The sequence below is a fragment of the Centrocercus urophasianus genome, unplaced genomic scaffold, assembly GCF_019232065.1.
Source record: "Centrocercus urophasianus isolate 14NV4802_14NV808 unplaced genomic scaffold, USGS_Curo_1.0 seq_2, whole genome shotgun sequence".
Lineage (NCBI taxonomy): Eukaryota > Metazoa > Chordata > Aves > Galliformes > Phasianidae > Centrocercus > Centrocercus urophasianus.
The window spans coordinates 12,471,115-12,498,345 of record NW_024884755.1 but is presented as its reverse complement, the minus strand read 5'-3'; the positions used below and the strand labels follow the sequence as shown (position 1 = coordinate 12,498,345).

The 27,231-nt window shown below is 40.0% G+C and overlaps 1 long non-coding RNA gene across 11 annotated transcripts in view; it reads left to right on the top strand.

The window, feature by feature from the left end:
• LOC122161891 overlaps positions 1-27,231 on the top strand; it is a 346,860-nt gene that overhangs the window by 200,808 nt on the left and 118,821 nt on the right. For all 11 annotated transcript variants that reach the window (XR_006169331.1, XR_006169329.1, XR_006169337.1 and 8 more), the window contains one exon: positions 16,814-16,904. This is a non-coding gene — a long non-coding RNA (uncharacterized LOC122161891). The remainder of the gene's footprint in view (positions 1-16,813; positions 16,905-27,231) is intronic.

Below are 27,231 nucleotides of genomic sequence, written 5' to 3'. Positions count from 1 at the left end.
AACATAAAAAATACACAGAATGGTGGTAAGCTGAGTTTGGGGGTGGTTCATAAATTCATCTCCCTGAATACAAAGTATTTGGCTTTTTTAATTTTTTTTTTTTTCCCTGGATTTGTTGCAAATGGTGTGAAAGGAAGCTCTCCAGCTGACAGAAGATCATTCAGCATTCGCTATTTAAAAACTTCCACCGAAATGGAGCGAAATCAGTTTGTTATTTATGAAGTTCATCTTACAAGTCCCCAATTTGGTGAAAACAGTTTTATTTTGCTCTGCGTTTAAAACCTGCAAATAGCTGAGTTAATTTAACTAAAATGAGCCTTCTTAAGATGACCTGCAATGGGGGAGAAAACTCCAACCCAACAGTACTTTAATCTAGAAGCCATCAAAGCCTTCTTGACACATGTATTATTGTAGGTCTCAGAAAAAATAAACAGTTTATGTAGAAGATTAAGAGACAGTTTGGATTTTGCTTTTGACATATCTTGTCTCCAAATCTGAGCTGAGGATTTATTAGAACACTATCATGTCAAAGCTACCTCATTTATATGATAACACATCTGTAATGTTTTACAAGTGCAGCAGTCCTCGTTCAGAATGTTGCTTTTTAAGTCCTAAATTACAGTACCTGGAGAGGTATGCATAATTATAGTGCATGTTAGCAAATGATAGGATGCATTTTCCCCTAGGCTCTCTGCATTAATCATCAGCAGAGTGGGTGCAATAAAATCATAATTGCTTCTTCAAAAGTTATAATCTAACTTATACAACTTTAAGTTAGTTGTATAGCAATATGATATCGACTGTCATGTAGCAAGCCCGTTCCCTTCATTTCCTTAAAATTAAGGCAGTTGCTCGGTGGTGAACTGTAATTAGCATCATTTTCATTTACAGATTTGGGTTTTAGATCCTCAGTGAGTGCATGATGGCGTAAGCTCTGAGCTTGATGAAACGATGCTGATTTACATGAGCTGAGGTCCTCTGGGCTCATCCCTGCTTATTTGGTAGGCTGCTTGCAGTCAGTTCCGTGGATGATTAACCTCTTCTCCCATCTCTTTAACTAGAAATCCTATCTGGAAAAAAAAGAATGTGCCAAGGAAAGTTGTTATTTTACATAAGAGTTCTGTTTAGTCTTCTTTTCCTTAAGTATTTGATTCAAGAATGGGAAGACAAGAGGGAAGGCTCTGTTGCACCCTTCACTTGCTCCCATCCCTGCGCCTAGGTGGCTTCCCTGGTGTCAGGGAGGGTGGTTAGACCTAACTGTGATTCATTACAGAGATTTAAGCTATCAGGAAACCCAATCCCGCCCTGCCTCCTTGGCTGAATAGTTTCATAATAGTTTTGCTTCCTGAATTCACTCATTTTAGTCAGATGAACGCCAGTGATCCTATGCGAGGCTGTATAATAGCTAAGTGTGGGATGGCTTCATTTAAAGATACTTAGATTAACTGTCATAAACTGAAGCCTACAATCAAAGATCAAAGCAAACCTTTAATTATTTAGGAAACATCACTGATGCAATCAATATGACTTACAAAAACAAATGTTTAACTCTAATTCATTGCCTCTTCAGCTGATACATATACATGACATAGATATGTACACACACACATATGTATATATATATATACGCATGCAAATATATATACATAAAATCAAACTTATATTCTTTGAAGTTTGGCCAACTTTTCAGTGTGGTTGCAACACCCGTGTGTATAAAGGCATGTCCACAGGGCTTATTGCAGGGGATGTGTTTCCAAAGGACTCGGGAGGTTAATGGCTGCGATAACAAAGCAAGTTTTTTCAGTTTTGCACAATCTTATTCCTTAAGATCAAGTCTGTAAATTAAGATCTAAACCTACATATTGAAGGCTGGATCCAGCAAGCTAGGCGTTCTGGCTCCAGTCCAGGAAAGCACTTAAATATGTGTTTTAACATTTGGTGCGTGACTTGTTACGGTATGACTTCAGAGAGACTTCTTTTGCTTAAAATTAAGCTCATGCTTAAACACTATGTTATATATTCGAATAAGGCATGTAGAAGTGGTTGGGCCTCTGCCAGAGAGCAGCACTTTGTTTCTTCACTGAGCAAATAGAATCATAAAGAAAAAAGAAATCACAGCGGAAGACTCCACCTTTTCTAAATAGTGTTTCCATTGTTGGTTTGTGTCCACTTTGCACAGGAACGCAGAAATTCACACTTCTTTCCAACCCTTTATATGCTTGGAGAAATGTGTGATAGGAGCTATAACACTGAGGCCAGAGGAGGGGTGCTCCTCTCCTTTCTTCTCTCAGCTTCTCCTGTGAGGCCTTGATTGAATATGAACATGCACAGCACTGGAACAGGTTACCCAGTGAGGTTGTGGATGCCCCATCCCTGGAAGCATTCAAAGCCAGGCTGGATGTGGCTCTGAGCACCCTGGTCTGGTGGTTGGTGACCCTGAACAAACCAGGGGGGTTGAAACTGGATGATCATTGTGGCCCTTATCCAGCCAGCCCATTCTGTGATTCTATGATTCTTCACCATGGGTGGATAAAATCAAGGCTACGGGATTTCTTCCCATCATATGCTGAAACACTTGGAGAGGCAGTTGAGATGGAGAGGTGTATCCCTAAGTTGTGAGGTGCATGCAAGTTATACTCAGCCACAGATTGCATCCAGTTTTGCCCTTCCGTGAATCTGGTTTTATTAACATGCCGATTACATACTCTAATACTTGATTTGCATGGGATTAAGCTGCATGCTTGTAAAATGCATTCTGTTGCTAAACAACATAATTCCTGAAAAAGGCTTAGAAGCACACAAAAGTAATGTGTTTCCCACCAATTGAATTATTTGCTGTAATGCAGAAAATTGAAAGGTGTTCTGCACCATTCACTACCTTGTTCATTTTTTTGGAGGAAATTGTCCTTAAAGATACAAGGCTTTCCACCTTTTATACCAGGAATAGAAAATAGAATAAATAGAAGGCGCAGATTAATCAGGATGTCTTCACTTAATTTCATAAGGCTTTCAAGTCTTTCGGAGATCTGAATTGTGTTTGAGTCTTTGACCTGCTGGTGTTAATAGCCAGTGCTGTTAAGCAACCAAATTTCTCAAAATTAAAAGGAGCCTTTCATTAGCAAAAATGTACTCTGCAGTTGTGCGCTTAAGCACCATGTGCAGTTTGGAACAAACTAATATAGGAAAAAAAAAAAACAACTCAGAAGTTTTCATCATTTTTGAAGGCAGCAAAATCAGTGTTAAGTTACTTTAGAATGCACCCCAAGCCCCAGCAAGCTGCTGTGTATCAGGGCACACTGCCTCCTCCAGAATCATGCTTATCTTTAATTTTTTCTTTCATAAACAGTTGGCAAATGTGACATCAATTTAAGCTATAATGACCACATTTAATTTTCATTTTAAATTTATTCTGTTGCTATATATTGGTATCCTGGCTGATGCCAAGTCAGCCAGCCACAGGTCTGTTTTTCATTTATGCATTGAACTTCTTTAGGTTAGACATGCTCAAGAGTCCTGGTGTAATGCATAACCCTAATTATAACTTAGAGCTACTGCTGACTGCAGCATTTTAGGCAGGGAAATCAAAGAATGTATCTAATGAAAAAAACACAACTCCACCCCTCAATACTGCCTTATCTTTATGCATTTTTTATGTTAACTTTTTTTTTTTCTTTTTTTTTTTTTTTTAGATTGAGTGCATAATACAGCTATAAAACAGCAGTTTAGATAATACAGTCAGTCTGTCAGTTTATATATGTCTACTCTGAGCTTAAAGGTTTTTTCTTTACTTTGAATTGGGCCTCTCTTCTTATTAAAATGCTACAAGCTTTTAAGAGATTGTAGTATCACAGACCAATGATAGCTCAACATACTAATCTATCATTATGTTGGACCTATATCTGTATATATATATAAAACTGCATTTACTGTTTACACTGCTTGAAATATTTTTGAAAAATGTTTGGCCTTGGATGAGAAGTTCCTTTTCAATCATACAGAACCTTGATGAGGAAATTCCTAGAATGTTCTGACAAAAATGGCTTTGTTTATTGTAGCAAAACTTTAAAAATCCAATTCAGAACACAGGTTAGTGTACTGAAGATAAATGTGGGTTTCCCCCACATTTTTATAGAAACTGATTATTTTTTAAGGACAAACTCTTGTGATCATATCAAGTATGTCTGAGCTTCATATATTGGTGGGGTGGTATCATCTGGGTCATTACTCCCAGAACAACCCTGTTGCTGTTAATAGAAGCATGTTTTTAGAGAGGGGGATGATTAATTCAGAACTGATGAGCCACGCTTCATGGGTCAGAAGGAAATGTGGCCTGGGGAAATGCCACAGCCATGAAAAGAAGATCAAGACGAAGACTGATGAGCTAGGAGGAGCATTGTGCTCCAGTGGGACTGGAGGACACTGTGCCCAAAGCTTGAGTCGGTAGCAGGGCTCAGAGCAGCATCACACCCTGTAGTAATTTGCAGAAAGCCAAAACTTTCCGTACAAAATAGAGAACAAGTGAAAGTCACTGTGACATACCTCTGTGCACCTGCTTCCATGCTCTCCTTTTGCTTACTGTTCTTTTGTGTTGCCATCATGCGAAGGGAAGACTTGCAGATAGCGCACCTAATGCCCCATCCTTGGAGACATTCAAGGTCAGGCTGGACGAGGCTCCCAGAACCCTTATCTAGCTGTAGGTGTCCCTGGTCATTGCAGGGGAGTTGAACCAAATGGCCTTTAAGGGTCCCTTCCAACTCAAACGATCCCATGGTTTGAATTCTGCTCACAGAAGAGTAACACCTCAATTTCCTTAGAACTGTTCCAGACATTTGCTGGGCTGTGTGGTTGGGGATGATGATTCTTTGCCACTGAAACATGAGACTGTATACTTCAGTTCCTATAATGGTTATTATGCTTGAGTGCCATCCGTAGGAGGCTAGTCAGTAAGAGTTATGCGTTATATGCGCATAACATGAGTTATGTGATAAAATACTAATGTTTTTCTTCTTTGAGAACAAAAACATGAAAGAATTCTGGGCTTGTACTAGCATTCCACTTGTTCTGCGTGGGCATTCAGCAGGACTGCCAGGAGTTGGTGAGATTTACAGCCCTGTGTAAATGAAAGCAGACAGAAGCGATGTCAACACGGGGTGCATGAGCCCAGGGGCTTGTCCATGCACAACAGCAGCATCAGTTGAGCTGCAAAATCCAGTTAGCTAAACCAGCACGAGTCTCTGATTGGACACACTTAAATTGGTTTATAACCAGCTTACATCAAATTAGTTGAAATCAGGAGGTTACCATAATAGCTGCATCAACCACTAATTGTCTAATTTTTGGATAAGATAGTTGCAAGCCAGTAGCCTTCCCCCCACACATGCTTTTGTGCCACTTTAGATCAGCTTAAAGGTTGTTAAACTTGTACAACTTTCTTATGCTGGCCAACCCTGAAGCCCAAAGTTTGTGAGCTGGGGAATGCGCTCTGGGACAGCTGGGTGCTGCAGCATGTTTCCTGAAATCCGGTGGAAAAGAAGACTCCAGATGCTATAAAGCAAGAATGAGCCACAAAGCAATAATTACTTGGAGCATTTATGGCTCTGTATGAGGAAAAATACTAAGTAAAGATGTTCTAAGCTTGTAGCTGCAGCCCGGGGCTTTAACGAGTTGTGCTCAGTGAGGGCAGATCACACACAGGCTGCCTGAGCCAGCGTTTCCCATGCTTGGTGGCCTGAACTGGAGCAGCATTCAGCTTCTTCAGGTTTAAGTAAAGATAAGACGAGGAGGGGGCAGCGGGACTTGTTCCATCCCACGAGCCACTCAGGAATGAGCTGGAACAGGAAATTTTGCTGAACTTTTAATATATGTTCATGGCGTTTCAGAGCTTTTTGGAAAGTCAAAGAGACCAAAAAGGCAGGAGGCTTGAGAGTGTGACATTGTGGGAATGAAGTCAACAGGAAAGTGACACTGCACGCGGGGTTATCTCAACATTTCTGCAGCTAAAAATGGTCTAAATTGTTTTCCAAAATGTGCTTTTGCAGAGCAGAGAGAAAGCCTCTGATTTCAAGGGCTCCTAAAATACTTTTGGAACGAAACTCTCTGAATGTTCTGTGGGTGTTGATCGCTGGAGTGCTCAGTAGTACTCGAGCTCTAAGTTCACACCATTAAAGCTTTGTCGACAGTATTGAAAGCAGTTCTCTAGCACTGAAGCAAGCTCAAGAGGCTGTATTTATGTTCTCAGGCTGACTTTAGGGCTATTGCTGGCAAGCTGTCAATAACGAAACTTATTAGGCAGGGAGACAGCTTGGAATCAGGAGTTGTTTGAGCCGTTTGCTTATGAATGGGACACAAAGGTGAACAGAGTGAACTTGCTGCTTGTTTAGCAAATGGCAGCAGGGAGTAACATTTCTATCAAGGCACCTCTGTTCTGAGGGCCTTGCTGTAAATGCACCGAGTAACTTTGTCATGTGAAATCGTCCTCAAGTCTGCAAGTATATTTGCAGAAACTACTTCCATAAGAAATAATAGGGAAAATCAGGTTTCAGTTCTTCTCCCTTACTTTCCTTGAATGCTGGGGAGAACAAGGAAGTAGTGTTTTCCCTGCAATAGGAAAAATAATGATGCATTTCACATGAATGAGGCTTTTGGATATTTTCGTACTTCATAAAAGTGGGTGAGGAGTATTGTACCAGGTAATTACTGTATTGTGTATTACCATCAGGTAATCCTAGCGGACTAGAGAACAGTGAATTTTGGAATAATATTTCTGCTAAAGTGTAACTTGCAAAAGAATTGAAATAGCTTTCAGAAACAGTGTGAATTTGATGTCCAGAGGAAAAACAGTGCTTAGAGAAGGGAACAGTCTACTTGTGGGAGAAATTTATTTCTTACAGTATGCGAGCCGTTCTTGAAGGCTGAAGTGGTCCAAGAGAAGAATATGTGAAAAAGAAATGAATAGAAAATGAATGGACCCCCAAGGGGTCTGACTAAAAACTAAATCACAGTTTTTGGGCATGTTTCCTTCTCTCCAGATGGTTATGTGTTGGGCTAAGGGGAACTTGTTATTAAACAAAGATGAGCAACTGGCTTACCATGTCTCATATTGTGATTCAAACCCCTGATACAGTCATAGCACTTGATGTATAGCTGGTACCCTATTTATTAGAGATGGATGGCTTTCCAAAAGCCCTCTAAATGTAAGTTTTAGTCAGCCCTCAGAAGGACAGAAGATCTGATTATAGACATACAGTTTCTGGATCACAGTTGTGGTGATTTGTTTTGTTTCAGATTTCACTAACTCCAGCGGGGAGCCTACCCTCCTCAGTTAATGCTAGGAATGGTCTTGGCCCCTTTTGTTTGCAGTGTGAGGGCTGGTTGCCAACGTGCAGTTCTAAAGTCACATTTTCACTTGCATTCTGGGCAATACCTCCCACATTTTGGACTCTGCAGTACTCAGTGTAAATGGTTCCTTAGAGCTACTTTGGCAGCCAAAAAGAGCAATATTGTATTTAATTTCTGGCACTGCCACTTACTGGATTGTCAACACAGCTGTAGCAGACCTCCAGGTCTGGTTCTATCTGGCTAAAGCAGAAGATCACTACATTTCAAGATTGGACCCCATGTAATCCATGCCATTCAAAATCTGACCTGGGATAGCTGAGCAGAAATGTAGTTCCTTTCTGCCAAAGGCATTTCATCAATGAATTCAACACTGTTCTGGAGGAAAGCAGGGATGGAGCTGAATTCCTGGAGAAAGTAGCCTTTGTGAGGCCTGACCTTGTTCCAGTAGGGTCTACCAGAAAGGTCTGCTGTGTGCAAGTCAAAACTTTATTTTCTGGAGAAAAGAGCAAAACCAACATTTGTTCTTTGGAGTCATTAGGTGAATGTATTTGGGCCAGAAAAATCCCTTTCTCTGGAACAGTGGTGGAAAGACATTTCTAGTGGATAGTTCTGTGATTGCTGTACAAGCATACTGGTGGTCTTCTACATTACCCATCATGATAAGGATATCTCTGTTGCTTGACAGCTTCTCTGGTTGATCAGTGGCCACATACCCAATTTGTATAATGACAGATTTACTACTTTGTCAAGTAATTTATCTATGCAATTTATGAAACAGTTTAGATTATTTGAAAGCGGAATTTCCAATGATAGCTTCAAGCTCAGGTAAGTGTGCTGTGCCCCTGAAGTGGTTCTGTATGCCCACCAGCCCTGCCCCCAGCAATACATTTATGCTTCCTCATTGGTGCGGATGCTGTTGTTCATGTGGCTGTGTAGTGTGATGTATCAGAGCACACGTGGTTAGGATCTAATTGCAGATTTTTTTTTTACTGTTACTCTGCACAAAGGTAGTGGTGTGAATATGTTGGAGGCTTGGGAACCACTCATTTTAGCAGCAGTAACCCTTTCTCACCTTGACTTGGATCGTGTCCCTACCACAACGTTAATAACCTAGCACACTCAAAGAAAGAAAGAAAGAAGTACAGAGCATGTTTGCTACCAAGCTTCCAGTAATGCTTTCCTAGTGGTGCCACCACAGTAGTAGATCCGACTTACGTCCAAAATGAGCATTTCAGAATTCATTTTCCAGGCAAAAAGGGCCACAGCTTTCAAGATTGCTTTCAGCCCCGAGAAGCTATCCAGGATAATTTATGCTGGTCCTTAGTAAATTCAGAGACATGAGAAATCCCTTGAACACTGGAGTTTCCAGGAATAATGTCTCCCTTGGCTTAGCTTGGCATGGGTGGTGGCAAACACTGAAATACACTGATGCTGACACTGTTGAAAGTTCCTTAGGGGTCTGCTTTAAAATACAAAGCTGCACACGCAAGAACTTTGTTTGCTGGTTTAAAAAGTACTGCACTGTTGGCAGTAGGGAAAAATGAGCCCAACCAAGCTGAGCTCCATCATATTGCTGAGGTAAAGAAAGATCATGGGACTCTACTTCTTGCTGAGCTCCATTGCATATGCCTGATTCAGGGGTTGGCAGGGCAGGGGTGTTGGAACTAGATGATCTTTGGGGTGTTTTCCAACCCAAGCCGTTCTATGATTCTGTGACTTCCAAATGCCTCTGTTTGTACAGTGGGCTATTTCTCTGGGTACTGCCGGGATAAAATGCCCTTAAAGATCAAGCCAGGCTGTTGTATAGAGATGCCAATGGGGTTGCAAATGCCTATGTACCCCTCCACTGGGGATTTGGGGCAAGACAACTATTGGAACTGAAGCTTACTGGAAATACAGCAGTGATCTACATGGGTCTGCATGTCTGATACTGAGCAGGAAGAGCTTGCTTACTCTTACCAGAGATTATTTTTAACTTTGGGCCAACCTTTGGTGTATCAAAGTTTCTCTTTACTGTGTCAAGAAATGACACAGATGCAGAGTGTAAATTGCACTGCAGAACACTCTCTGCCCTATGAATCATCTGCTGTAATGCTTCAGGAACGGACAAGCCAGAGAAGTACTGCAAGGAACGGGCATTTCTTGTGCTGTTCCCATACTTCCTGGTGTACTCTGCCATGTGAATCTGCCCTCCTGAAATCCATAAAACCCGCAAGCAGGCTCGCAAGCATTTAATTTGAAAGATCTCTGTTTAAATCATTTTTGACTTGTGTCAGGACAAGCCTGTCCTCCAGTTAATTATGTTCTAAGCACACAAAGAGAGCTAGCGAAAACATCGCTTCATAACCATTTTCTTTTTGTAAACACAACGCACTTAGATGTGCATCATTTAATCATAACAGAGCCATATGCATGCAGCTTAGCTCTTGTGGAAACCAAAATTAGCTAGAAGACATTTTGGACAATTGCTGAAATGCGTGTGTATGGGCAAAAGTGCTCCAAGCACTCCAGATGGGTACGTGCTCCCAGGCCTTGCAGGAGTAGAAGAAAGTTCATGTCAGGAGTGCTCCCTGCACTGACTGCCCTGCATCAGATACATCCTCAATGCAATTTGAAAGTGAAGTTCACTGCCTATTGGGGTTGTTTGCTGGCTCTAGAAGTTAATGGGTGTAGGGCAAAGATGAATCTCATTTATAGGCAATTTTTGGGGTGTGTATACCTTGTTCACAAAGAGCTGCTTTAGTTGTTTCAACATGACTCTAAAATGAAGCAGAGAAGCATTCCTTTATTAGATATTTCTGTATTTTGCAGATATTAAAAGCAAATATAATAATGAAATTTAAACCTGTTTGCCTAACTAGGCTCTGATTTAATTTGCACATTGGTCTCAGTGTAACACTGGGTGCCTTGAAAGGTCTGGATAAGGTGCACGCTCAAGTCAGTGTCTTAAAAAGTGTTAGTGAACAGTCACAGCAATTGTTGCATCCAGAGGAGCTTGCTGTAGCATGCTCACCAGGAGCTCTAGCGCTGGATGCTGAGCTTGCAGTTGTGTTTTGCCAGCAGGACTTTGCTATAGTCACAAGAGCTGAGTTCCAGTGGGAGTAGTGCCTGAATGAGTCCATCCTCTTTTGGTGCTCTTGGATATCCCGCTGTGCTTCTCTGCCAAAATCCAACTGATGGAGAGAGAGGATGGTGAAACCATTGGGCATTCCAAGAAGTTCCTAAAAAGCTTTGGATAAGTTTAAGAAAACCGTGTAACAATCTCTGGTAGATATCCTGCTACCATCCCACTTTCCTGTATTAAAGCTGTCAAAACTCGTTGAGAAAACTTTTAAGAGAAGTTACCAGTATGGCTTTAGTTTCCAAAATGCTCACTGCTAAAAGGGCAGATGCTCTCAGTGTTGCTTGGCTGAAGCCATTAATTAATGGTCGCTTACAGAACTCTCTGTGGCCACAGAGTTGCAACACAGATTGGCAGAGGAAATAAATATAGAAGGCTGCAGCCCATCTTGCAGCCAGCTGTGGGCCACCAGCTGAACGCTCCCTCACAGGGATAATGTGGAATGTACCTTGGTGAGATCAAGAGGTCTACTTCCACGATCCCTTCCTTTGGGCGGGATTCTGCTGATTTTTACAGTAATTTTTTGCCCCACAATCAGTTTGAGAGTCTTAACATTTTTTCCTCTGGCAACTGTGGATTTTTGTTATCCAAGCAGGCCCCATCCTGCAGGGCTGGGTGGGTACTGCCAGAAGAAGTGGTTTGTACATGATGCCAGATGCATACAGCTCCAAGACCCACTGCTGATGGTGCTGAGGCTCCTGTGAATGAAGAACAGGAAAGCAGAGAGGGGAGGAGAGGAGGATGATGAGGAAGAGGACAATTGTGAGAGAGGAAATGGGGAAAAGCAATGAATGAAGCAGAAGAGGATGATGAGGAAGAGGACAATTGTGAGAGAGAAAAGGAGAATGCAGCTGGGGAAAGGAAAGCAACTGTTAATGCCTTTATTCCCTCCCAGGAAGTTCAGTCTAGGAGCATCTTCAGAAGGCAGTGCTAGTAACTGATGCTACCTGGCCTAGGTCGAGCTTGCTGTTGTGCTGACACGTATCAGGAAATTAAGCCCCCTGTCTCTTGCCAGTGCTCCTGAATATTGATTCCTAATCCCACAACCTGGCCATTATTTGAAACTCAAGCTCTACTCAAAGGGGAGTGTTAAAACACAGGTCAAGGACAAGCTTGTCCTCTGTGCCTGCAGCAACTTAGCAAGTGCTTTGTGAAAACCATTTTGCCATGAATGGATAGAAAAAAATATATAAAGCATATTCAGCATGAATAAAACATGACAGTAATGTGCTAGCAAACTGTGATCTATTTTGACTGTGGTAACAGTATAAGCCTCAATGGGTGAAGACAAGATCACAGTGCACCGAAACTATGAAGTCAGCTTAACGTGACCACAGTCCAGTCGGACTTCTCTGTCACTCCTGCCAGTTCCCTGCAATCTGCTATGACTGTGATGTGCGTGCGGTGAGAGCAAAGTGACACACGAGCGTGGCATGACAGCCATGCCAGAAAGGATTTGGTGCTCGCTGCTTGTGGCCAGTTAGCCATGTGAATGCAAAATGCATGGGGCAGTTTGTGAAGAGCTGGTAGTAATCATTTGTATGAATGGTTTTGACTGAAGAGTGTTTGGCCTTGAATATACAATACAGATTTCTCCTGTAGCAAACCTCCATAAACATTCGCTTATCACAGCTGTTGGCTGGAAGATTCACATTATTTAAAGGGCTTTCTGATATTTGATGCTGTCTGTTTTTGTCTTGGCTCGATACCGTATATAGCAGTGGCAGATTATTAACTGAGATGTGTATGAAGATCGATATAATATAAAGATCAACACGTCCTTGAGTTTAGTGCTCGTAATTTCATAGGGAAGTGTTTTTTCCCCTCTCCATTTAGCTTGATTATTCAAGAGTTCTTTAACCATTATAACAGAAGCCTTTTCAGAAGAAGAGCATTTTTCTTTCACCCGAGTTGCTATGAGAACATGAATCATCTCTTTAGCACAATAGCAACAACTGTAGTGCTTAAGTACATCCACTGATTTTTTACTGTTTGTTCTTAGCTCTCAACTAGATAAGCTGTTGTTATTTCTTTCTTCTTGAACAAGCATAACATGATTGCTGAAGTAGTAGGAATAATTGGACCAAATAGTGAGGCGGTTAATGTAAACAGAAAGAATTCATCTCTTTCAAGTACAGTAAATTGTCCTCCAAAAATATGGAAATCTTGTCTATTTCTTGTTGTGCCCTAGAGCAAATTTTGTTGAGTTTGTTGTCACATCATTATTTTCGGACTGTGAAATTGCTAATGAGGAACAGGCTGCTTTCATTGGAACACTTGTATATGTTTAAGGCTGCGATAAGATGTACATGGACCAGGCTGCACCACTGGCACGGGAAAGGTTAACGTTCTTGCACTCACCATCTACCACAGGTGTCTGTCCTCACTGTAGTTGTTGCCAGGGAGCCCAGTTGGGTGAGGCTGGAGCCGACTTCAGCTGCATTGAATTAGCTTCTGAGTGAGAGATTATAAACCATGTAATCTGGCACGTGAGGCTCTTTTTGGTAGCTGAGGTAGGAATGAATGCTGTACTGGAGGAGGGCAGTGCCAAGAACTCTTTTGCTTGATCCTTAAGGCTATGAGCTGTTGCTTTAGATGACCTTGGGAACTGTAAGCATGTCTTTAAATTTCTTAACTGACCAGTAAAATAAGTTATTCTGCCCGTGAGAGTGAAGGTAATTGAATGTCATTTATATATTATTTTTTGGGCCATGCTTTTACTTGCTTTGTGCTTATTGTTAAGGGTGGTGTTTTCACAGCAGTTCAGTTTGCTTTGAGGTAAATGGTTTCTCTAGAAAAAGGCCCTTGAAGAGCAAAGGTTGATGGATGTATTTTAGTGTATTGGCATTTTCTAGCTATTGCCTTCCTTCCTAAATCCTAGCTTCAAACACCTGCTAACTATGGAAGGTGTTTGTTGAGATCAATGTTGAGATCAAATGTAGATGAGTGAGACAGCAGAGATGAAATTTATTCTAGATAGGAGGAGACAAGTTGTTGGGAGAAGTCTCTACAGCACTTAAATGATTTGAGGCTACTGGGCCACACTAGGACTTGTGTGCTTAACTTTAAAGGGAGCTTCTGTTCCATCCTCATTTGGCACCTGTAGTTTGTTAATCTATTGCTCCTTTTAAAGACAAGTAAATGCTGTGCAAATATATTTAGGCAGGTGAGATGTCTGAAGATCAGCTGAGACAGTTCTCCCAACAGCACTCTTAAGTTTTAATCGCTTATGGATCTGTAAGTATGTACATCTTCCTATGTGCTTCTGTAGTACAGAAGAATTAGAATTAGGAAAAAAATGAAGGCTTATATTCAAGAAGTGTTTCTAACGCTGTCAAATTATTATGCCAGTAAAACATGTAAAATCTCTTCAAGATCAAACAGATATTTGATGTGGCGATTCTGATTTGAGAGGTAAAAAAAAAAATTATCTGGTATTCCTAGCTTTGAGTATATGAAAGAAATGGCTCTGACCTTGGCTAAAGTAAATTAATACAACTCCATTGACTCCAGGGAAGCGACACGGATTTATACATTGTGATGTATCTGTTCTTAGTAGTTGATGATAAAATCTAGAGATTAGGCTTCTTCATCAGTTTTTGTCTAAGAACTAAAGAAAGATAATAGGACTATGAGTGGGGATATGATTCAGTATTATTCTGTTTTTAAACTTCTAACCTCAGGGAATAGAGGTCTGAATGCTTGCCATGGGTCTTCCTTAGTTTTGATGAACTGCTTTACCATTGTATTTAATTGTTTGCACCTAGTATTATACTTAACAAAGATTATAAGCAATTAAACAAAAGAAGAGCAGTGCTATGACTTTTGTTTTGAGTGTCTCATTAACTCGTATTATGTTGTTAATGTAGGGTAATCCACCAACATTATTTAAACACAAAAATTCCTAGGTAATCTCGTAGAGTGCATTAAGCTTCTAATCACCATTTTTGGGAACTTCCTGCTCATAATTGGGACCTGATGATGTATTTTTATAATGAAATCGGATTTTGGAAAGCATTGAGGGTCCTGTTGCTTCAACACAAAACAGAGGCAGTCAATTGCCTTAACAGAAATAAAACCTTAAAAATATAAGTTAAGAAATAATCAGTGAGATAGTTAAGTTTTGGGGAATTAACTAGATTTTGATGGTCTAATCATAATTTGGGCAAGTTGATCTCAAATGCTGAATTACAATGAAATGTATAGAAAATTTAGTTACAATCTGGCATTGCTGCTCTTGAACAATTATGCACTGCAGTCAGAGTTATGTTTTGTTCTTTAATTTAGTGAGAACTCAGTTGTGGAAACTCATTATATTGCTGTGAATGTGGGCCTTGTTGCATCTCAAAGTGCATGGCAAAGCTTGAGCTAATGGTCAAGGAACTGGGACTGATCCTGATTGCCCTCTTTAGGAGCATATTCTTTGGGGCAGGTCACACTTCATGCAGCCATACATAAACTTGTCCTGGTAGCATGTAGGCAAGGATTGTTTCACAAAGCTGTGATAACCTTTCCTTATGGCACATAAATATCTGACTGCTCAAAGGCATGCTTTAAGAAAACAGTGGAATTCTATGGTTCCTGTTTTATAAATATATAGTATCTTCCATCATATACAATCTTTTTAAGAAAAAAATCTGTTTGAAATTAGCTATCAAGAACACTGCTTCAGGCCTGAGCCAGAATTGAATGACTATGAACTGCCAGTGATGACCACTTTTCTTTGGGGATTATGGCTTTAATTATGAAGATGATTTACCTAATGTGTAGCTTATATATATCCATGTATATATGTCATTAGCAAAGCAGGCATCTTGACTTTTGTTTGTGAAATCTGACATGCAATCTAAACTGTTTTGTCCCATCTTATCAGTGCATACAAACTCTTTATATGCGAATGCTATTAGCAATTACAGTATTCCTGAAGCCTGATAAAGACTTGAAGCCTGAGAAAGACTTAAAGCTCTGCTGAAATGCAGGGAATGGCTTCCATCTCAGTGTGCCTTGAACTAAAACATGATTGTTTCTGGGTCCTTGGTGTCCCTTGTGAAAATTCTTGGGATATTCACCTCTGATGGAAGACCAAGTTATTAAGGCAACAGGGCTGGTGGAGCTTCTGGAGCAAGTTCAAGCTCCAAAATAAGGCTGATACATGGTTTGAACCAGCTTTTCCTTAGGAGGATTGCTTGTTTTCTACAAATATTTTGTACACAAGCAAAAGGTGAAGAGCCTCTGCCTCTGTGGTGCCCTCTGGGTGGGTGCAGAATGGTGCAGCCCATCCCTGTGATGCAGCAGCACTTCTGCCCTCCAGCTGCACAGCGCTGAGCTCATTGCACGTGCTGCTCCTGCGGGATCCCTGCTGAGCTGGAGATACAGAATGTCTTAAAGTCTCCATTACAAAAATAAATCTTGCTGATTCTGTTCCACAGAAACAAAAATTAACAAACTCATCGCCAGCGGGATCTTAATTTGATTTTTTTTTGATCTTCATGCTTTTAAAGGCATTCATCTTTAAAATCTCTGCATAATAGCAGAACTGTTTTTCCCACCCCTCGTACATAGCATCATCGGACATAAAATGTTTCTGGCCATCTGAGTGTAATAATGAGGCAGCTGTATAGCTCCCTTTGTTTATACCTATTTGGGCTTAGACCTGTTGCAGTGTCCTCTGGATGAACCTTTCTCATCTCAGACCCTGCGATTTGATGTCTGCTCCAAGCATTGGTTGAAGACCAAGTTTCAGCAGTTCATTTACTCGATGTGAAATTTAGTAGATCTAAATCATCACCTTTTTGGTGAGACTTGGCAGTTTGAGGCTTGGAGATCTTGTGGCTTTGTTTTAAGTAATGGCTGGGGCTGGGCTTCAGCCTTTGGCTTTCAGACCTGTTGGTATGTTGCATGGACTTGCCAAGTAAATCACTGCTATTTATGTTATCATAAACCATTACATGTGGGTTGTTTTTTTTTTTTTACAAGAACTAAGTAGGAGAATTACATAGGTGTCTGTATTTGCAGGCAAAAATTGGACAAAGGGTCTCAAATTGTTTAAATTGGTATTGTCTGATTTTAAAAAGCTTTCCTGTACACTTCAGCTAGCTTTTGTTTTAGTGTAATTGTCAGAAGGGAGTTGTTCTCCTCCAGCTTCTCTGCTCATGTTCGAGAATGCGTTCTCTGCGAAAACCTTCACCTGTAATTAATGTTCATGTAACAATTATTTTTGCTGTGAAACTGGCCCCAGCAAACTGTATTTTAATGAGGCTGTTTTTGTCTTTAAAATGGACGGTCAACTTTATCTGTATGGAATCTGATCTAGGTATTCAGTCTTATTTCTCCTTTTTTTTTTTTTTTTTTAAGTGTTCAAGTGGACCAGATCTGCCCCTATGTAGGATTGCTATCAGGCAACATGAATGACAGACTAGGACCTCTGCCTAAGAAATACATTGAGGTATGTGAAATTACAAAGAGAATTACTGATGACCATGTTGCTTTGCATGCAGAAAAAGACAACACCCGTTGTTACGCTGAAATGAATGTGAACTTAGAGGATGTTAGCCTGAGATGACTGCAGCTTTACTGTGGTAGTCTGGCTTGTACATTTTTATCCTGCATATGAGCCTGTGTATACATGTATAACACAGCCTTAACCAGGTTATCACAAGTACAAGCTGGCGTACTATCAAAATGAAACTGAAGCTGAAGTTAAATACATGTGTAAGTGTAATGCACTTAGCTTCCATAGCACAGTTGGGCTCCTGTGGTAATGATACGCCCTTAATTTAGCTTGAGAAATCAGCAAACTCATTGTGTTGATGGTATGACCTAAACTAATCTTCTATCCAGAGTTTCAAAGATGAAAATATACAGAAAACTAATCTAGAGCAGTGCTGATAGCATACAATGGTTGAGAGGTTGGAACGTTATTTAAAAATATTGTAATGTAGCTGATGTAGGATTTTCTGTATTGCATCAGTTATCTGTTATTCGCTTCAGAATATATTTACCTGAAAGAATAAGGCTTAAAAAAAAATAAAAGCAGGTTTGTTAGTAATCAGGGTGCAGGTTATCATAAATGGTGGCGATATTTTTCTGCTCCTGTTTTTTTTTTTCTTGCTATTACTGGGTTTATGAAATATATAAGATGTATCTATGTAAATCATAATGAAAACTGGCATTTCCTTTGGTACTGCTTTTCACTTCTCTAAGTCAAATAGGAGTGCTACGATATGCCCAAGCCATTTAATTTTATTGTACACAGTAGCTCACATGAAGTAAAACTTAGAGCAGACCCTATGTTCATCTTCCAAATACTGCAATAACAGATTGCTGCTCAAAGCACATTGAACACATCCAAACAGGAAAAATGTGCGAAGAAATCTGAACAAGAGTTTCTTTTTTTTTCTTGAGAGTAATTTTTCTTGCTTTGAGAACCTGGGCCACAACTTCCATTTCCTAAAGATTTTACTGGCTGGTTTGTAGATTGCTTTTTATTTGTTGCTGTTTGAAGAGCTAATAGACTGTTATTATCTACGCAATATACGCAGCCAAATATTTGTATCGCACCGTGCTAGGTAATGGATAGAGGAGTTATCATTGTTCCAAATCTGATGATCTTATGGTACAGACATAAAATATAAGCTACGTAACTCTGGTAGTGGGAGAATGAAAGAAGGAGATGGCAGTAGCAATGACAGAGAATCAGTGCTGTTCCCTGCTTATAGATATCTTGCACAAGTTTCCGTGACTGAAATATCTACTGTCGTCCAAAACTTGGCCACAATTGATTGCTGTAGTTTCTAGACTAATCCAGCATGCATCATAGGAAACCGAACTACCAACTTATTTTAAAATGATAGCATAGCATTTGGAAAATTCCCCATTTTCCCAAATAACATCTTGGGTGAACCACAAGAGATGCATCTTACAGGACCACAGTCTGCTCCAGCAAACCTGGAGAGAAACTCCACTGACTCGATGGAAAATTCAAAGGATCCAGGAACTCTGAATCCTTTCTTTTTCCCTTCTTAGAAAACTGCATTGAAATGATTGGGGGGGGAGGGGGGGATTCTAGTGATGTGCAGATTAGGAATGTTAGGGAAGGCGGAAATTAAACCTCAATCCAACAGAACAAAGAAATCATCTGAAAACATTTTACATCTTTGTGTCAAATCCATCTTTTTGCATGTAATAACAAGTGATTATTCATCTCTTCACACACCAAGTTGGTAGTATGCTTTTACAATCATGGTTCCAAACAGAAAAAAGTTTATTTAACTTCCTTGTCATCCATCTTTGGCTTCCAGTTTTGCCTGGAAAAAAAAATGAGTGGGAGGGGAAGTATTGGAGTAACAGAATTTCAAACCTGACAAATAAATGGAATAAGGATATGTTACACAACACACACACAACCACGACAGTGGAGCAGGAAGGTACTGTTTTAAGAAAGCTTGCCCACGTGAAGAGAAGTTTACTATTCTGTGTTAAATTTCAAGGATCCTTTTTTTACTTGCATCTTTATACATCTGGGAAGGAAGAAATTCAACAGCTTAGTCCCCCAGCTTTGTTCTAAGATACTGGCAGTCTGATTTTCATGTAAAACTGTATTTGGACCACTGTAGCTGGGTTTAACCACATACTAGATCTTACCAAAGTCTCATACAAACCAACTATCATCTAGTGTATAATTTCCACTAGTGTAAAGATGAAGATTCAAAGGTGTTATTCCTGGCTTGCACAGATAAGAAGTTAAAATGCTGTTCTCAAGATAACGACAATAATGGGATCCAGGTTTTTATTCTGTGGCTGTAAGGAGGCGTCAGACTACCAACTTGATGTTCTTTTTGAAAGTTTGTTTTCTTCCAAAATTGTTAGATGTTAAAATTTCTAACAATAGTCACAAAATATGGCTCCTATGCTGAGCCTAATTGAATCTGGTTATTTATTATGCAACATAAAATGTATTTATTACATGGGATGTGTTCAGAAACGTCTCCATTTACCATATGTTTTCAAAAGTGCTTTACGCAGTGCAAATTGAAAAGATAAATCTGCACAGTGAAACCACCAAGGGTCAGGCAGTCAGTCCAACCTGAGTCTTCGGAGCCAACCACAGCTTAATTCCTCCAAGATGCCTCAGACAGATGCTGCTTTACATTGTGCTCCCTTCTTTCTTTCTCCAAAACTGTTTTCCTTTTGCTGTTTATTTGGTCACCATAGTTTGTGAAGTGTATCCACCCAGATTTTGCTTCTGGTAAGTTTGATAGTGTCTATGGGATCTCAGTGAACTTCTTTCAACCAAAGACCAAAATGTTGGCGGCCTGAAGTTTAATCATTTGCAAATTTCTTACTGTAATCTTGAATGAAATGACTACTCAGTGCAGCTTCAGATGGGCTGCTGACCTTGTACAGTTGTGTCAGATGAACTTCAGGTTGCAAAATCCCTGTTTAATTTGTTTTGTTTGTTTCCAAGCTGCACAGCAACGTTTCATTAACATAGTGGCTGTTGTTGGCTCACAGCTACTGTGATGTTGAGCAGTGGGGTTCTGGCCTCTGTGTACTGTGGTGAGCCTCTTCCAATTGCTGCTCAGAAAATAATTGTTCATCAAGGCAGAAGGGTCAGTTTTGACTCTGTGACCTGAGTGGGAAAGGCATATGGTTTTGTCATGCTGTGCTGCTAAGCAGGTATTTAGTCAGCTTTGCCATGGGACTGCTGCTGTCAGGAGAGTAATGTAGAGAATATTCACACATTCAATTTATAGAAAATGTATTGAAAACTTAAACTGAATTGAGTAATATACTTGTTTCAATAAAATCTGCATTAGATCAAGCCAAAACTGAAATATACTGCTATTTAAACAGAAACAGGAGTAAGTATTCACTGGGTTAACTTTAATATTACATTCAGATGTTCTGGAATTGACTGATAGAGCAGATGGGACTATGATGACCAATTCCTAATAAAATATAGAGAGATTACACTTGTTTATCTTTTGTTATTTAGAGCCTAAGGAATATAGAAAAGACAATTTTCACTTTTGTTTCATAGAATTAGGGTTATACTTCATATGCAACCTCCCTCAAAACTTCTCTGGTTACAGTACTCAAGTACCCTTGTTAATGTTACTCATTGCTAATAAAAGCAATGTTCCTTATTTTTTGACAGGCTTAGGGGAGTAGCATAACTCCAGTCTACAGTTAAATTCTGTGTTTTTCCAGTTCATAGAGAATTTTGGCAGTAGGGCAAGACACATGTATATGCATGTTGCATCAACTATTGGGAAAGCTTTGTAAATATTCCTTTACTTATTGATCAAACATGTTTATACAAATAAGTTGTCATTTAAAGTGGCTGTAGTTCTTTTTCTTGAAGATAAAATCAGCATTTTCCAGATGTCCCTCAACTTTTTTTTGCCTTCTCTCCTATATGGCCGCTAGAAGATAGTCATCCATTCTCTTTATACTTCTCAAGTTTCCCAGACTAATGAAATATCCTGAGGCAGCCACATCTGCAATCCTATCTAATTGTGGAATTGAGGATGGGAATAACAGAACCAAATTAACAAAGAGCCATCATTAGTAAAGCCACTGGTGGTCAACCATAGTTGATATTGGTTTGTTTTTTAGGCATATGTTGGTGTTTCAGAAGCACTGTATCTGTGATTTCTTCTCTTGCTGAAGGTTCACTTTTAAATTTACAAACATGGAAACACTTCGTAATACCAAGTGCAGTAAGGCAGATGGTGACAAAGCCAATTTAGTTACATGAGGAGATGATTAACAGAAAGCAAACCGGCACCCAGAAATGTTGGATTTCTAGGCAAAACCACTATCTGGATGCAGAGGAAACAAAGCAAAAGCTTTTATCTGTAAAAGTGACAATGGACAATAAAGATCAGAAGGTAAAGATAAATCTGTTTTACTGCCTCTCTGAGGATAGGATGAAAAGCAAGGGAAAGCACTGCTGAAATGAGTAATGCTTTGAGCAGCGGAGAAGCTGATAAATGCTCAGGTTACGTGAACTTGAACAGAATGCAATTGTAAAGTATGTTTGTTTTCTAACCTGAAGTCAAATTGAAGAAATTGTAGATCTTCATAGCAAAGGGCATTCTTGTATGGATTTGGAGACTTCAAAGACAGTATTGTCAGCAACCAAACCACTTATAAAGTTTTTGGTAAAGAGTTGCAGCTAGGGAGTGACTGTGGCAAGTACTGAAGATGTCAGTGTGTCTCCACCAGGGAAGGGTATTGGTGATCAAATTGCTGCATTTGCCCTGTTCTCTCACTAATGGACTGGTTTCTGCTGGGCTGTAGGGCTAGCAGTGGCTTAGTCTTAATGATTTTGACATGCTGCAAAAATATAAGCAGGTGCTAGTTATGCCACTTTGTGCCCTCTGTCAGTCAGAGACTGCCAGCAGAGAAGTCTACGAATTGAGAAATGCTGTTACTTGCCTAATTGACAGACTGAAGTACCAGTGATTGCTGTGCAATCGGGAAAACTCGTTTGCTAATACAACATTATACTGGTTAAGATGCCAGTATGTTTCTGATAGATAAGCATTTAAAGGAGGCTAGTTCTAGATGTCTCATGTAGTCTGTACATACTATGGTTGTCTTGGCTGTCTGTTAGATGTGCCTCTGCTACTGAGGCAAAGGTGGTGAGCTCTACTAAGCACTTAAAATTAGGCAGTACAAACGTGCATTTGGGACGTGGTATTGATTGAATGTGCAGAATAACTAGGTGACCATCTTTTTAATAATTTTACTTGTCTTTCAATTAGAAAACTCATTTATGCTGAATATAGGTGAGCATATATCCAACTTCATATATATCCAACCTCACTGGATGAAATGTAAAGGCTTCCAAACATGCCATAAGAACTTCTCTGCAGAGTGTGGTTACTTGAACTATAACTTCAGTTTTGCCATTCACACGTTTCCTATTGTATATTGCACCTGCTTGAAAGTTGCTTAGAGAGAATGAAGTAACCTTCATGAACAAATGGGGAGGAGCAAAGGAAGAGAGACAAGGAGAGCTGCAAGAAGTGGTCGAAAGCAAGTTCCCTTGTACTGGAAGTGGAGCTGCGTTGTATTGCTGCCTCTTAGAAGGCAGTTTGTTAGCCATGGAAGCACAATATTATTGCCTTGTTCCTGCTCTACAGTTAGTAGATAGAACAGTATTTCAGTCATTATTTTTAAGGGTATGAATGTATTCTGCTGGAAGCAATTGCTAATTTGAAAGGAGTGAAGGTTATGTGTTTCTCCCTAATCCCAATTTTCTTTAAACAAATAACACCCCCTTTGCTTTTTTCTTCCATCCTCATGTTGCAACTAAATGAAGGAAGTTAAGTCATTAGTACACTCTGGTCTTCAATATTCTTTGTACAAAGTTACGGGGAAAGTAATCAATAAACATTTTTGTTTCTTGTAGCCTCTGGGCTGCAGTGCAGTTGCAGTGGAACTGAGAGCAGAGATCCATCTTTAATGCTGCTGTTTTTTCCCCCCAATAGAGCTTATAAGCCAATACACATTGTTTACTCGAGGGGCCATATGTAGCTAATCTTTATGGAAATAAAAGATGAAAATATTCATATCTAGCCACATTTAGCTAAAACTTGTTTTTTCCCCATCTAAGTAGGGCAGGTAAACACATCCCTGATATAGAGTAAATCAGTTGTTTGAAGGATTTCATTATTTTCCCTGTTCTTTTCTGCATTTCTTGGGCTAAGAAAAATAAATCCATAAAAAGAATACATTAACCTAATATAGGTGCACTGAATATCTGCTGCTGCATTCTGCACAGTATAATTCTCATCTGATTTACTTCAAAACGCTGTGATCCCAGCTGTAGAATAGCAGCAAATGCAAACTAAAAATACTTAGTTACTGATTTAAAAAGATGACTCTCTTTAATAGCATAAAATCAGCTGGGACCAGATGGTATAGCACAACCTCATCCACACCCTTCAGCAGAAGAGCAACTGATGCTTTTCAAATTCAACTTTTTAAAGTGAAATCCTTAAAAGCCAAGTAAAGGCTAGAGCCTTAGGTAAAGGATTCTGGAACCAGAAAATCAGTCATCAAGTAGAGCAGGTAAACAAAGCGTGTCTTTGCCAGCTATTTGCTTCACTGTCTGCCCAAATGAAAAGTTGACTATATTTGTTGTGCTGGGGGACTTCCCTCATGTGAGCTAAAAACAAGTGCTATTTCTGGAAGCAGTGACTCAATGTGTACTGAGTGGAGATGGTGTGACACTCGTGCAGTGCTGGTGTCAGTAAAGGGTAAGGATGTTCTGAAGGAGCTACCTTTGGTCCAAACCTTTGGACTGAATGATCATCAAGTGATTTCCTTGAATCTGAAAGGAAAGATAAGGCAAGATAAGGCTGTAAATATAATGCTAGATTTCTAAGAAGTAAGTACTGATAAAGTAACAGCACCATTGAAGTCTGTTGTTCTTGAGCTCATGGGGTTGGAAGTGGAGGAAGCATGGAATCTGTTGCAATCTCCCTGGACCATGTATCCCCAAAACATGAGGATGGGCTGCAGATCTACCTGGAGCGGTGACTCTTTCTTTATGGAGTTCCCTGCTATTTGTTCTAAGTTAAAGTGCTTTTCCTGGGTAAGACAAATGCTTAGAAAACAAAGCCTAGGTCAAAATCCCTTGCAAGTAAAACGGCAATGAGGAAAATTGGATTTAGCTGAGTAATGAGAAGAATGGAGAGAATCCTGCCTGTAAGGCTGTGAAAGACAGTCTTGGTGGGTTTTCTTTGTCTTTATCAGATCAATGACTATGAAATGTGTACTATCAGAAGGGTAGAAAATAGGTAAGTGGTTTTAAGACTTCATTTGGTTAATGAATTAAAATGCAGAAGGAGAATCCATGTAGATATACCCTCTTGGTCATTTATCATTGCAAGCACTCCTGAAAACCATGCCAAATTCAGGTTTCACTAATATTCACTAATAGCCATAGGCAAATGAAATTAGCATACTGGTGAGTAAATTAATCCTAGTCCCAGAGGAAACATGTATCCCTATGAAGCACTGAAGTACAGTGCAAAAGTTTTTATTTTATTTGTTCCTATGCATAACAGAATTTGTCTAGTTTGACTTCTCTTTGAAATATCAGATATCCTGGAAAATGCTGCTGTAATTACTTACTGTACCATGAAATATTGTTTTGCTCTTACATTGAAGGGCCCTGCAAAAAAAATAAAAATAAAAGGACTGGTGTAGTGCACTCTTCTGGTATGAGAGAGGATGTGTCTGCATTGTACAGTGCCCTGAGCAAATTTGGTGTAGGGTAGGTATGAGGATTGAAATGATAGGAGACTGGAATTTTATCTATCCTTGCCTCATGGTATTCCCTTACTGGTCTTGCCACCCTGTTAATATTGCTTCTAACTGGGGATAACTTGAGTTTTCATTTTGCTGGGCATGCGGTGACAGCTCTGCTGTAAAAGCAAACATTCCATGTGCAGTGCAGTCCATCACTGTAAGCCACTCAGCGCTCTTGTTGCAGTGATATAAATGGATCTCCATGCAATGAGATAGTGATTAATAGCAGGTAGAGCACAGTGTGCAAAGACGTGGTGCTGTATTCCCTCCCCCCCACCCCAGCAGTTGTCATTTAATGCACTCTATCAGGAGCAGTTTTATATAATAGACACAGGAAGATCCATAAAAGTAACATCTGAGACTGCAGTAGGGCAAGTATTGATTTATTTGTTACAATAAAATTTTTGTCGTTACTATGCAATTGCTCTATCTCTGGAAGAATTGATAAATGTTGTTGGAAGCCACAACCCACTGTGCAAAACTTTTTTTTTTTGTATTCCATAATTTCCTGTAACTCTTCTAAAGAATCATTACTCCTTATTACATAGGCCTGGCATGCCACCTATTTAGATAAATGCCTGAACAAGTGTGCAGTAAATATTCACAGCAGCTCATGCTTCAACTATATATGCCACTAATTAGATAATTTAGTGGCTCAAATAAATAAATACAAAAGTAGAAGCAGACCTGAGAAAACAGTGGAGCAAAATGTACTGTCATCTTCATGCTGTGGACCAAGATACCAACTTCTGTTCTTTATCAGGTGACTCAAATGTGCTGTAAATATTAGAAATAAGAAACAATGAGATGTGGTAAAACACGGTAATTTGCACTGCTACGTAGGTACAATAACACATGATCAGGGAATATTCTTAGTGTTGCCTCCTTCACATGGCATTAATTTAACTGGATTTGGTGCCTTTCTTGCCAAAGGCTCAGGGGACGTGCTGTGTTGAGGGTACCCAGAACTTCAATATCTGGAGTCCGTTGTTTGCAGTTCTCAGAGCCTGTGTCAGAGGAAAAGCACCACCACCTCTCGTTTGGCAGAGGACAAACAGCCTGTGACTCACCCGAGGTCATGGCTGAAAACCCTCATGCAAATAAGCTGCTGTGGTTTTTTTTTTTGTCATTCTTTGTCTTTTATGGGAGATAATGCAGTGCTTAAAAGTGCTAGCACAAATCGTGACCTCCACGTGCCAGGGAATTCCACATGTGGAATGGATGCAAGAAATAAAGCAAATATTTTTCCCTTACTGGAAACTTTTTCTTTTTTTTTTTTTTTTTTTTTTTTTTTTTTTCAGAATTTTCCTCCTGCTTGACAGCTTTCCTTATGTTTTCGTTAGTATTTCACTTACCAGCTCTGTCAGAACCTGAAATTAGGTTCCCCATAGATGAAACCTGACGATGCTGAAATTAAGTAATCGGACTCAGCAGTGTGGAGACAATAAATGCAAGTTGTGCATGGCACCTCAGTCCCAGCTGTAGGGTTCAGTAGAGCTTGGTGCTGGAGTGAAGACACCTTAGACCCTCAACACTATCCAGTCTTGTTTATTGTTTGAACACTGATGCAGCAGATTATTATCAGTTTTATATTTGCAGTTGTTTTCTGGTCCCAGGAAGGTCAGTTTTTGCTCATGCGAAAACATCTTCACAGTCATCTCTGACAGCTTGCAAGGCTCCAAGCTTCACTTTCAGGAAACCCATTTATTCAGTGCAAAGGGTTCAGATGCCAAGGTCTGCCAGTGGGAGCTTTCATGCGAAAGGCAGCACTCGCACTGCTCAGTGCAAGCTCTGAGGTTAGGATTCTTTGCTCAATGAGAGGCGATGAGAGCACTGGAGTTAGGCTGGGAGAAGCCTGGCTGGTGGATGGCACAGTGTGGTGAGGGGTTGGTGGGAGCTGAGGTGCTGCGCTGAGCAGACTTGCTGTGTGCTGATCTGTGGAGGAGGCTCTTCCTACAAGATCCCCAGGCTGAGCTAGTACAAATGGGGTACTTTAAGGACAATGTTCCAGGCTTGACTCTGTCTTTTGTCATCTTAAGGGGTTTAAGGTGGTTTCAACATTGATTTTCATGTCTGAGTCTTTTGCATGCTGGATTCTTGTTATTGCTCAGATAACACAAACTACAAATATTTGTGGTTACCAATTAGCTGATAGAAATATGAGGATTGCGTGACTTGGTAGCTGGTCCCATTTGAGGATATTCAGTATCAGCTAAGGTTAGTATCCAACAACAGCTAAATGAATACTCAAAAAAGGTCAATGAACTGCATATAAGATTTCTAGATTCTTTTTTTTCAAGCATCAAGCTGCTCAAAATGAGTTTTTCATTACATTTTACAAAGACATGCTGGCACTTTGTTGTCATTTGTAAAGTGATCAAGCCTGAACCATTTACCAGTCCATAATGCCTGTACCTGTACTGCTTGATATCAACACAAAA